Genomic DNA, 14,377 nt, shown 5'->3' on the forward strand with positions numbered 1-14,377 from the left:
ATATTCTGAAGCTTAGCAAGATTGTTATATATGGTTTAACTATAAATATAAATCATATTTCCATAGTATTATAAGTACAGGGAATTAACTAAAATTTCTTATGCTTAGCTTGGATGTAATTGATACTTAAAATCCTATTAGCGGTATCAATTCCTGGACTGTGTTGGTGAATGTGATCGCTTAAATTTATTGTAGCAGTTTACATTATTGAATTTGGATTTTGGGCTCTATAATGAATGTCTAACATTTATGTACATGCATTAAATTTATCTTGTGCATATTCTGGAGTGTGGTAGCTGACTATTTAATATTGTTTTGTCAACTGTGTTCACTGGAGGATTGTATGTACCGGTATGGGACGGTGACATACTAGGTATGGATTAGTTCAAACACTAAGTTCTACCTAACTTGGATTAAGGTATGGATTAATCATAAAGGTTAAGTCCATCACCTACATGTGTCATATTAATTGTGAATTGAATGACCTACTATGGTTTTAGGATGGATTTGTTATACATATATCAGACCACTACACAGATGAATGATATTTTGTATTAGGAGGAGTAAGGACTTTATATATATATATTATATGGTGCCGTGGTGTGAACTTGAGTCTCATAACCATGGTTAGGGCGCGTGTATCGCCTAGGATGGATAACTGGACATAGGTGTTGTTCCCTGGTAGGTCTGGGTACTCATGCCCACCCTCGGGTGCGTATTTGCATGTTGCCTTCTATTCAGGCTGAGACAAACCTACTGGACTAGCGAACGTCCTATAGTGTGTACTATATATACATCTATGGACTACTCTAGATATTGTTGAGTCTTCCTCGGATGTATCTGCGTATCAGATTGCTGTTTGGATCGTAGTAGAATAGGACTTGCATGTGGGCCTGACCCACTTCTTTATTTTTCAGGTTTTCATTAGTTCCAGGGTTAAAGCTTGGATGAGCAGAGCAGATACAGACTTCCACTCTACTGATGACGTAGGATTTCTTTCTATATGTTTGATTTGGATTTTATCTTCAGTTTTTAATTTCATCTCAGTTTGGAGTTTCAGTAGGGGTCCACTAGAGATGGATTCCCGAGTTGTATGGATTGGAGGAGTTTGAATAAGTTGGTTTTTAATTAGTTTAAGTTGAGGATTTCTTTTTAATTTAGTATTCTTTCAGTTTTTAACTTTTATTTCTTATTCACTTTGTATTCCGTGTTCGATTTAAAATACTTTAATTGTTTGATATCCCTTGAGTTTTGGCTCAGACCTAATCAACCCGCGTCTCGGATCCGAGAGGTATCATAACTTGCCAAAGAGCTCAAACAGCAAGAGAAAGAGTTGTAGCAGTAAGAGAGAGGGTTGGAAGTGCAAGAGGAAGAGCTCAAACAGCAACAGTGAATGTTTCAGTCAATTTTAAACTTGCTATGTTTTGAAAATTTTATTTTATTACTGATTTATATACCTTCTAATTGTTAATTTAGAGAAAATATAAGGTCTCAAACTCAAGGATCAGAAGGAAAAGGAACTTCTGGTGTTACACAACAAGTATAAATCTTTACTTATGTTCACTATAACAATTTTTCAATTCTATGATTACCCAATACTGTACTTAATTATTTTTTTTTGTTTAAATTTTTTCCAGTCCCAAACTGCGAGCAGAGGTGGAAGAAATGTACGTGCAAGAGGAGTTTCTCAACCAAATGTTAATAGCATGGGTGGTGGTTCTCAACCAAATATGAGTGGCATAGGTGGTGGTTCTCAACCATATGTCAGTGGCATGGGTGGTGCTTCTCAACCATATATCAATGGTATGGGTGGTGCTTCTCAACCAACTGTGAGTGGCATGGGTGGTACTTCTCAACCAAATACGAATATTAGAAGTTGTTCACAACCAATTCAGAGTGGCAGTAGAGTTGGAAGAAGAGATACCCCTCGAATCCGAGACACGGATTGATCAGGCCAGGCTAAACACGAGGGAATATTAAACAATTAATATTTTAAAACGAACACAGATTACAAAATAGATTTAAGAAGATAAAATAATAAAGCTGAAACGAATCCCAATATAAAATCCTCAACTGATAAAAATTAAATAAATCCAACTTTCGAAACCTCCATGAATACAACTCGGGAATCCATCTCTAGTGGACCCCTAATAATAGTCCAAACTGAAAAGAAAACTACTAAAAGAATATCCATAGTAAACTATGGAGAGAAGTCCTACGTTGTCAGAAGAGTGAGTGATGGTCTCTGCTCAGCACGATCAAGCCTACGACTGGAACGGTTGAAAACTTGAAAAAAATAGATTTGGGTCAGGCCCACAAACAAGTTCTATCCTACTACTATCCAAGTAGAGACTCGATACGCATATACATTCTAACTAACTCAACAATAGCTAATAGTCCGTACATATGTATATTCACACTACAGGACTCTCACTGGACTATGGAGAGGGTCTCAACCTGAATAGAAGGCAACATGCGAAACCGCACCCATAGGTGGGCATGAGTGCCTAGACCTAACAGGGTACACCTCAACCTCTTATATCCAGTTACGTATCCTACTACATATATAGTCCCTAACCGACGACTATGAGACTTAAGCTCATATCGCGGTACTATAAAAATATATTTAAAGTCCTCTCCTATCCATTCAAACCAGTCCAGTTAGTCATTCAACTTGTTTAGCTTCTTTGACTTAACTTGGATAACAAGTAATCCATTTAGTTATTCAGTTTGTGCAGCTTCTTTGACTTAATTATAAGTAGGATTGATTTCATAATCCATTCCCTTATTTTGTATAGGTAGGATGTAGTATTTTGAAACTAATCCGTCCCTAGTATGTCACCATCCCATACCGGTACATACAATCCATCCATCCAATAGTTGATAATACACATAATGAATATAAATGCCAACTAATCCACAACATCCATAGAACTAACAAAACATAAATAAATGTTTACATCCATTAATTTCATACAAGGCATAACAGAAATTTCGTAAACTAACATGTTTGTCTTATACCACTATTACATGATTCTCTCATAACTTATAGCACAGTGAACAAGTATAAACATCCTTTAATCCGTGATAAGCATAATCCAAACATATGTTTGAACATGCTTGCTTTATACCGCTACACAATTATCCAAGAATTGATATTACATTTAACATATGTATACCTCCATTTATCCTTTATAAGCATATAACAATTCTGTAATCTGACATGCCTATATTTTACCACTGGAACATGGCACCTCAATTAATTTAATGGCAAGCACAATACACCAAGACAACTTCTCATGCTTATACATCCAGTCCAGCAATTGATGCACAAGTACTAAGATTTAGTCATCAATTAATATTAACAAGCGTAATTAAAATAAGATAAACTTTAATATGCTCATTTTGCACGATTGTTACATGATTAAAATTGGATAATCATTCTCGAAAAAATTATTTAAAATGACACAAGCTATTTTAATCATTCGCATCCACTGATAGTTTACATAATTGTTAAGAAACATTCACTGCTCAACCTGTAAACCCTAAGTGGTTTATCCTCCATTCCCACATCCTCTGAAGTCTCAATATAACCTTAGATTACTTTTAAATTATCATGTACAGTCCCCGTTTCACTTCAGACAGGTCAAAAACCACCCCAGAGTCGGAAAATATCAAAAATCAAGAGAGAGGGGGAAAAGAGACGTCTCCCCACAAAGGGGAGCCACCTCCCTTTGAGTGGAGCCAGCTCCACCCCATGTGGAGCCGCCTCCACCTCTCTTGGAGCCGGCTCCACCCTTGTGGGGAGCCGTCTCCTTCTCTGGTTTGCTTAGTTCTCTCCTCCTCCTTCACTGGTTTGATCTACGGCGACTACCAGTTGAACTGTCCTCCCTCTTTAATGTTTCTACTGATTAAAATAAAGTTCTAAAGACTATAAAAAATCATTAATCACTAATCAACTTCAATATGAACAAGAAATACACAAAGAACCATTAAACAAACAAATACAGAGACATGTAAACACAGATAGTCAACAACGAACCTAAACATGCAACCAGATTAACTTAGTAGTTTAGTTACTCCTGGAGTTGTAATAGAGATGCAAAGAACACAAGTCCAAGGGAGAGCGTAAGGATAGAACTTTCCTTTAGCCTTGCACAGTCGTCTTCCTATGTTCTCCGGCGAACCACCCACTGAAATCCTCCTCTGTTCTCTCTCTGCCTCTACAACCGTGAGTAGGGTTCTAAAACCCTAGGCAAAGTCTTATTACATATATTTATAGATTTATACAAAACCTAAATTTAATTCAAGCCCTACACTGAATCTAGGTCGACCCACAGAAAATCCTAATTAAAGTTTATGTCGGCTCATAACTTAAACCTGAACATAACTAAAATCCTAACTATATTTTCATAATTAATAATTAGTTAAACCATTCAATAATTAATTCAATTAAAGGAAAACAATAAATTCTATGAAAGTAAACAATTAATACTATTAAAGAAAAACAATTAATTCTATTAAAGAACGTATCATAATACAAGTCGTCATTTAATGCCAATAAACAATTAAATAATTAAAATTCAATTAAAACAATAAATTAAATACCAGGACTATCCTTTAGAAATTAGGGGTATTACAGAAGACAACCAAACTAGAGTGGCAGCAAAGCTGGAAGATAGCCAAGTCAGAGTGGTATTGATGTTAATCCTCTACCATAGGTAAGCAATAAATTACCTAATATTTATCCTTATACATATTAATTTATTGTTGCATTAGTATTCTAATCCTGACATTCAATTGTAAAGAGGGTAGCAAAAGCAGTACAAGGAAAGAAACACAGACTACTAGCTGTTGGGGACTCGTTTGGGCTTTATTCACCATACAACAGTGAGCTGGTTTTAGGGTTTTTGTTGCTTTTGATGCTTTTGATTCTAATGTTGTAAGGATTATATTAAATATTGACCTAGTTTGTTTAAAACTTGAAACTTGTAAATTGTGGTTGACACTGGTTATGTTTTTTTTGTGGTTTCTCAGTAATAGATGATGCTTGCATATGCATGTGCAGTGATAATAGATTAATGATACTTTCTATGGTAAATGTACTCAATTTAGGTCAATATTCCTTACATCATTTTATTTGAAATAAATAGCAAAAACAGATAACAAGAAACAAGCAAATACAACTATCTTTAAAAATATAAAATATCTTTTTCAACAACTTGTAACCTTGAACCTATAGCTTGTCTTTGTAACCTCAGTTCAGCAACAACCTCAAGCAGAAGTTGATTTGCAGGTGAATACTCCTCAACAGCACCAACACCAGCAACAACAGCAGCAACAGAACCATCTATAGGATTACACTATTCCCAAAAACTACATGTTTGATTTTCACAAGTATAATACAACCTTCCTTTGTTGTGATTTTTGTCATTCTCTGTAACCTTCACTATAGCAAAATCCTCATAACGACAAATCTTGTTCGTATACTGTATATGACCTCTACTTCTGCCCCTACCTTCATGACTATTTACTCTTGATTGAGACATTAGTTTACATAAGAGAATATAAGAGAGGAAGATATTATACTGGGTGCATCCATTACCTATATATAGAAGTGCCAAACATAACCGTTGGAGAGTTGAAGAAGGGCAATTTGGGCATTAACATGGACTTCATGGGCAATCTGGGCATTTAAATTGGTTTATAACCTGAAGCCAAACATAACTGTTAATGTTTGTAGTGAAATAGAACTGTTTAGGGGAAATTTGGGCATTAAAAGGCCATTTTTTGCTGATGTCGGCAAAAAGTTATCTCTGACTAGCTTTAATCGTTGACTGAGGGGGGAGACTAATGTATGTCAGAAAAAGTAGGGGGTCTGACTGAATTTTTGTAAATATGGGGGGTCTCCTTGAAAATTGGACATAGTACAGGGGATGTAACTGAATTAAACCCTAAAATTATTAAACCCCCTTATATTATTCAATTTGATCAATCACATAACCCCATATACTAACAAAAGTGGTGGTCATTTTACCCCATTCTCAGACATTTTCTTATATTAATCTCTATTGCCATGTCTTGGGGGTATTGAAAAGAATGAAAATTAAGGTACTATAAATGCGCGATATATATTAATATTTTGAATTGTAAATGAAATTTTGAAATTTTTTATAAATACTATTTGCATAAATTACTAAAGTACTTCTTTATTTTGATCATTATTATCGTGTCTTGTTAAACCTGGTGAGATTTTTTTAAATAGATTTTTTTTTTTTCAAAAAAAAAAAATTCATCAAGGTAATAAAGGGATATCTTTACGAAAATCAAAATTCCAAGCTCCAGCCCTAAATGAAAAAGGAATAATGGATTTGATTTGGAATTTAAAAGGGCATGTTGGTCATTAACGGGTTAAAAGGGCATTATGGTCATATATTATTTTAAAAGTTGGCACTGGGCTTGATATGATGAATTTTTAAAAGGTAATGGAGATTTTAGATATTTTTCTTAGTACATGGGTGTTATATGACTGATTTTGGATAAGTATAATAAGGTTGACTGATTTTGGTTAAGTATACTAGGGTTTTATGATTTTAACCAAGAAGTTCAATTTTGCCATTTCATATATCAGTTAACAGTTGAGAAGAGCGGCTGAGAAGCAACAGATATATTGATTCATTGCAATGGAGATGCTACAATAGGCAAGTTAAGGGCTCATTTTGCTTTAGAATTTCACGGTGCCTTATTATCTATCAGAGAGCAGATTTCTATGTCAACAACTGAGACAACACCTAAGATCAAACTGAAATTTGGAAAGCAAAAGTAAGGAGAGGATGGCAGTTTTCTTACTCAAAGATAACAGATGATCGATTTCAGTATTGTGAATGGTCAGAATGGGTGGAATTAATTATTTAGAAGATCTTACAGAGTCAAAGTTGCACAAAAAATAATAAATCATTCAACTAAATGCGTGCATGATTAATGAAAGATATATTAGCGCATCATAAAATCTCTCTAAGCATTTTATGACAAAATCAAACAAATACTTGTCAAAGAAATTAAATTAAAACTAACGGGCCAGTGGCCTAGCGATATCAGCCTCTTACCTCTCAAAGAGAGGTTAGGGGTTCAAGTCTCATAAGAGACAAGTGTGTGTGAGTACCAATTAAGAACAAAAGAAATTAAATTAAGATCATAAAATTACAGGGGAAAAAAGCTGGTTCATAAAGACCTAATTCTATAAGGTGGTGGTATTAGCAAGAGCATAGGGTGTGAATTTCTATAACAGATATGTTCCGCCTTACTTTCATAACCATTACCGTATAATTTTGAAAGTTTCAATTTTTCTTGATATAGTTTCAACAATTGAGGAGCTTCTTCCTCATAACAGGTCACAAACTTCTTAAGGAACAAACTCTCTGTGCAATCCAACAATGTGGCTGCACTAATGGGTTCCTTAATTAAACCTTTCGACAACAAAACTTGAAGTACCGAACACCTGGGAATTATCCTCTTACCCAAGCTGAATGCCATTAATTTTGGATGACGGGCAATTAAGGAAGACTTCCAACCCATTGTGTTGACATAAAAATTCAGCATCGCCATTATCTTTTCCTCGGATACCATCATACACATCGGACGTCTTGTAAAAGCCAACATTGTATCTTCCTCAGACCAACCCCACTTCTCATAAACCTCAATTTTCCTTTTCCATGTTGCTTTGCTCATTAAGGTCAGTGCATTAATTGTTGTAACAAAGTAGGCTTGTGAAGGGTTGAAACCCAATTTCTTAACATCCTTTAGTACCTTATTTAATCTATCAGGCTTTAATTTGAGTGGCCAAGTCTAAGAAGTAAGTAAGTAGACAATTTTTGAATCTGGCACGCAGTGTTGTCTCAAATTTTCAATGCTGGAGAATGTAGTAGCACTGTTATAGCACTGTACAATCTAAGGAAATCGTTTAAAGGTGGTTATAAACTTATCATTTAAATGAAATAAATTCATGAACAAAGTGAAAGATTGGATTATATGGTTCTCCAAACTATATGTCAATATGGTTGGGTTAGCAGATACTATCTTCGCGACCTCAGTGCTCGAAATTCCAGTGGAGTAGAAGAAGTCGAATTTAGGCAAAAACTTTTTCTCGAGATTCAATAGGAGAAGTTCTGGGCGTTTTCTGACGACATCTGAGATCTGGGTGATACTGAATCCATGGTTCTTAAAGAATTTGAGAGCTGAATCTGGTTTGTCTAGGGTTTTAAAATTGACTTTTTTGGAAGCTGAAATAGCAGTTTCTAGAGACAACCCACATGAATTGATGAAGTAATTGATTGTAAATGAGTGCAGATTTGTGGAAGTTGAGATTAATTTGAGAGATGAAGAAAGTGGATGGGTTTGAAGAGCATACAGTTTATGGATTGTTGAATCTAAAAAACAAGAGCATCTAAAATGAACTACAAGTGTTTTACTGTATGTATAAATCATTGGACATGAAATGCGAACTCACCTGATTGCTAATCTTGGGTACTCTTGAACCACCATATATCAAAATCTAATCCTTCTTTAGGGCTCGTGATGATCATGAGTTCACTTTGGCTGAAGCAAGCTCAAGGCAGTAGGGTTTTGGCTCCTCTCATCGATCCAGCGGTGGACAGCATGCCACGTAGATGAGCAGATCTTTATGTTATTTTTGAGGGTTTAATTACACTTACACACCCTAAGGTTTGCCCTATTAATAACCAGATGAAAGTTGGCCCATTTTTGAACACTTACACCCCCTATCAAAAATTTGATCCAAACAGACCCTTAAAAATAAAAAAAGACGAAATAGCCCTTTAATGAAATATTAACTTTTATCTATATAAAAAAAAGATTTAAAATCATAAAACCCCATTATTTTTAAATTTTGATTATAAAACCCCAACATGTTTTTGAAAACCCCTACACTTAAGATGGCAAATTGACTCGCCCTGTCCCATTTTTGGCGATTTTGAGGGATTGTTTAGCTTATTTGGGCGGGGATGGTTTGATATAATAAAAACTCGCACGGGTTTGGTACGGGGGCGGGGGGAGGTCGCCCTTCCCCACCCTGGTTGGATAGGCAAATTACTTAATTACTCTTATTTCATTAGTCTATATATTTCCCATTAGAAACCCTAGGTTTCTTAACTCTCGTTCACACAATTCCTCTCATCACTAGGTTCCTCTCAGTCTCTTAAAGGCTGGTCTTCACTCTTCAGTCTTCTAGAGAGCATTACGCTGCAAACTAAGAAATTGAAAGTGAAAGCCTAGTTCTCATACTGCATGCGGATCAATTATCTCCTTTTCCCTCTTCTATATTACTGATTTTTTTTATTTTTCTTTCATGGTATTTGAGTTCTCTCTTTCTCTCTTTCCAGCCTCTATTAATGAGATTTTTTTCTTCATCTTTCATGGAAACTGAATTTTGATCTTATTATTTTCACTATTGTTGGATTTTAGTTTGCTTATGGAGTTTTACAGATGATAGATCTATTAATTGGTAATTTGTGTGGGTGTAGATGTTATATAATTCCAATCTATTACACATATATATATACATATAGATGTATTGTATATATATCCCGGCATATCCATTTGATTCCTATCTACTTCACTCTCTCTTTTCCGCGTGTCTATATATGTTTTTATCTTTGTGTGTCTATATATGTGCATATATATATATATATATATATATATATATATATATATATATATATATAATAGAAGACTGTAAGGTAGGTGTAATGAATGGCTGCATAATTTATATCAAAAACAGAAACCACATGAGCATTATTATTTTACTTATATAACAATATTAAAGTAACAAATGAATTTGATTAAAAGGAAAGTTGCAATGGTAGATGAGGGGGAAAAAAAGAGCAAATCTATTTCAACAATAAATAAATTATGGTCTTAAACTGGGATTTTAAATGGTTGCGGGGGTGAGGGAGGGTACACCCACCCAAACCCGCTCCCGTTGCCATCCCTACCTACACTTTTAAAAAGTAATCACATTACCTCAATATCCGTATTTGACTTGTTAACCGGGCTATGAAAAGACTTATTTGACTTTACTATTTAATGTTATATTAAAAACTAAAAATTATTTTTTTAAATTATAAAAATACCCTTAAAAATTTTAAAAATTTTGTTTGAGAGAGAGAGAGATTGGGGAAAGTTTTAGAGAAAGAAAGGGGGAGAAAAAAAGATTAAAGGGTATTTTTATAATTTTTAGAAATAATTTTTTTATTTTTAATTTAACATTAAATAGTAATATTAAATTTGTCATTTATAGCCTGGTTAATGGGTCGGACATGGGGGTCGGGTCCTTACCCGAACCCGAGGTCAGCCCTGGGCACTAAGGGCATTCCCGTGATCCCAATGTAATTAATACATTATATCAGTCTTCAGAGTGCACGTGGGTATCATTAGATAGGTCGGGGTTGGACAAAATGGGAAATAAAAAGAAAATGAAGGAACAATAGGAATCGGTCGACGTGTACAAACCACACATCGACCGGTTCATGGAAATCGATCAACGGGACTTTCACGTCGACTGGTTTGACTAGAAACACTGAAAATGCCATTTGCCCAAAATAAATGAGATACCAGTCGACGTGATATGCCCACACGTCGACCAGTTCTGCCTAGTTTTGTGATTTTGGTTCCTTTAAGTGCCTTTGGCAACTTGGCATCCCTTTTTGGCTCACTTGTGACATTGAAAATGATTTTAAACCGGTTCTAAAACTTGTATACAATGAGGAAAACGTCACATTCATGAAAAGATGGATCATTTAATGAAAACACCCCCTTTTTAATTTGAAATTCCTTTGTCATCTAATTAGTACTAATTCTTGAAAAAAAAATCTTTTAAAGACGACCATCATCATGTATGCTTGAAATAATCAAAAATCATTGGATTACATTACCAAAACAATAAATTTACATTCACATAAAAAAGATTACAAAAATATACGTGTTTATGCTCAAAACTTTACAAATATGACATCGGTTACAAAAGTTTATAAAAGATGATTCTAACGACATCAACTACGCTTGTGAAGGTCTATCATTAACCAATTCATTGCCGTGACCTAAAAAATGTTAAAGGAATGGGTGAGCCCGGAGGCTCAATAGAAGTCGCCTAGGGCATCAACTTTAGACTCCCTTGATCCATATCACATAAGGGAGATAAGAGATAGTTGGGATCATGCATGAGGATTTTACGGAATCTAAACCATGTTTCAATCCAATCAATGGCATAAATATAACTTGCACACAATGGATGTAAATGCAATGAAATGTGTAACCACTTACTTCCAAGTTTGGTCTTGAACCAACCCCAATCCCTACCTATGCTAACCGACTTTATCGAGCCGGGATTGAAACTATCCCTGACCTTTTGACCGTTTGGGGCTAGTATCAACTTTTTTATGTTCTACACCGGACCGCGTCCCCTCTAAGTCTAGTTATCACCGGGCTCGCGATACCCGGTCCATTTCTAATTTCCTCATTTCCCCCCATTCTAAGATTGATCATTTGTCAATTTCATTAAACACATCCACCATTTTAAATGGCTCAAATATCCTTCTAATTTAACTTTCTCCACCAAGCTATGCATATGAATGCAATTGCATCAACTTGATTTCAAATTCATCTAGGTAAGAATGTTAGAATAAACATGGCATACTCAATACAATGAACACAAGTATGACATTTGCTATAATTTGATTACAAGTAAGGCCTTCTCTATCAATTAATTACAACATGTCATTCTTCTACAAAATGAATACAATGATGGCATTTCTGTATCATTTGATCACAAGCATGCTCTTCAAACAAACCATAGTAACACAAACCATGCTAACACTCAAATTCAACATAGAATAATACATTTGTTTCACATAAGTATGCTTTAGCACTTAAACACATCATTTGCATCCATATAGTAGTAATTTCATAACATAGCTTTCAACTTGAAATTTATGGAAGAATAAGGCAATAATTCTCAATAAAAGTCAAAGTTTAAAACATTAGGAGAACCCTTACCTCAAGAAGTAAGCCAAATAAGCCCTTATGCTATGTAATGACCCGGTCATTTCATTCCTTTCCTTTTTCCTTAGAATTTTACGGATGAATTTTTTTCGTTGAAATTTTTTTTCTTAGTTTAGTTTCTCATCATTTAGTGTCGTCTTGAGTGCTGAAAAATGGTTTCTAAGACTCTTTCCTTTGGATTGACAACTTCCTTTAAGGACCGAGTCATTTCCATATTTTTCGTTTTTTGACACTATTCACTTTTCGTCCTTTTCCCTATTTTATCTTTTCCCCGTTTGTCACTTTGTTGGCATAACCTCACTCTTTGTGTTTGGAGTTTGTTTTTCACTTCACGTATCTTCATTCTAAGTGGTTTCCACGAAATACGTATCTTTACTTTTGCTGAAAAGTACCTTGGTTCCTCCCGGTGTCCATAGGGGCATGGATGCATAGTTCTTCAGAAACTTTTTCTTTTCTTGGGGTATTTTTTGTAAATATATTTTGAAAATATTTTATTTTAGGGGTTTTTAAGAAAATATTTTTGGAATATATTTTCATTCTGGGTCATTAGTGCAGTTTTCACTTTTTGGAGGGGCCATTGTGCAATTAATGAAAGTTATTGTTAAATGCCTTATTTTGAGCCTGGATTCTCGTACGGGACTCATTTTCACTTTTCGTAGAGTCGCGTACTCTTAGAATTTCCTTCTGGTTGTTTTTCTCCAGTTTCAAGGTTTTTGGCCCTAGTTGCCGCCGAACTTGTTCGGGGCTTATCTCTCTACTCAAGACTCAGTTTTCAACGCCGTTTCTTCCGTTGTTCATATTTTCTCATCTTGGTTCTTTTTTGTTCATGGAGTTTTGCCGTTTGAGTGCGTTTGCTCAAATTTCACTTTTTCGGACTCAACGGGGTCCTTTCGGGACACTTTTGTGAGTTTTTCTACAAATAGGGGACCTTTAAATGAAACATTAGATTTCTCACTCTCTCTCCCCTCTCTTGGCCGGATTCCATGGGCTGCCACCTTCTCTCTCCTCTTTTGAGCTTCTTCCCTTCAGTGAAACGCCGTAGTGCCTTAGTGTTTTATGTTCGCCTTGGTTAGGCCTTCGATTCCACCGATTGGAATCTCGTTTTTGGCCAAATTTTGAGTTCAAGTTTGAAGTCAAGTTGTGATTTTGATGGGGCTTCCTTGGGATTCTTGTTCATCGTGTTGTCCCCGACAAAACCCCGAAGTATCGTCGAATTCGGAGCACTTTTCTTTCGGTAGGGATTTGAGATTTTCATCTCAAATTGAGATAGGGGATGTCTTAGGTTTATATTTATGTTGTATTGATTGTTATATAAACATATATAACTTGTGAGCATGCCTTTGTTCAAGTTTTAGAATTTAATTTAATTAATTTCTATATTTAAGATTTAATTCATATGGTTGTGTATAACTTGGAATTAAATTAAGGCATGCTAGTAAATTAGGCCTTGATATGTTTATCAACATATATTAAATTGGGAGCATTTGAATAAGAATTGCAAATTTTATTTAATATTTATCTTTTGTGAAAGATTAATTCACATAGTTGAAACAAGTATGAAATCAACTTGTATTGTGATATAAAAGTAGGTCTTGGTGAGTTCTTTAACACATGTTAAATTGAAGATATTTAGAGTTGTTTAAAAATCTAGAGAAAATTAATTAATTAACTTAATTAATTTTATTTTAAGTGTTGTAGTCACTTAAATTGATTTTGGGTATAATATATGTGAAGACCGTGCTATGTCCCTTAACATATATTAATTTGAGATTATTTGGGATTGATTTGAAATCTAGAGAATTTAATTATTTTAGTTAATTAAATTCTATCTACTTGTTCCATGGATTTAACTATGTCTTTGAAATTGTTCCTATGTTTAAATCAAGGAATTGGACTTAGTATGATATGTGATATCATTGTCTTGAATAGCTTGTTTAAATAAATCTTGTGTAGGTATATATCTTGTTAGCATATTACAATTGTTTACCTTGAAAACTTATTGCTAAAGTGAAGCTTATTTAGTACTTGTGGTTTAGGATGGTAATGTGGCTCAATTGTTGTAAAATATTCTTGCTTTGTATATAAATTGCATATTGAGGACATGACATGTCATACGCTATTTAGACTTGAATTCTAGGACATGGTTTGTGTGGATTCAACCTTATTTGTGCATGGAATATGGTAACTTGCATTTGATTTTGTATAAGTTTTGAACTTATTAATTTTGGAAAGCTTGTGAAGACATAATTTATGTGATGGCTAGGGTTTGGCTCTAGTATTATTTAATGTTAATTGTATATTT

General features: G+C 34.6%; 1 long non-coding RNA gene across 1 annotated transcript; it reads right to left on the reverse strand.

Moving 5' to 3' along the window:
- Positions 1-5,178: 5,178 nt before the first annotated feature.
- On the reverse strand, positions 5,179-8,677 carry LOC132271448 (uncharacterized). Its single transcript, XR_009469716.1, has 2 exons — positions 8,507-8,677; positions 5,179-5,711 (listed from the first exon to the last, which is right to left on the reverse strand). It is a non-coding gene; the product is annotated as an uncharacterized LOC132271448 (long non-coding RNA).
- Between the last annotated feature and the right edge of the window lie 5,700 nt (positions 8,678-14,377).

Source organism: Cornus florida, unplaced genomic scaffold, assembly GCF_030987335.1.
Source record: "Cornus florida cultivar Cherokee Brave unplaced genomic scaffold, ASM3098733v1 CherokeeBrave_3.0.0_Hap2_Chr08, whole genome shotgun sequence".
Lineage (NCBI taxonomy): Eukaryota > Viridiplantae > Streptophyta > Magnoliopsida > Cornales > Cornaceae > Cornus > Cornus florida.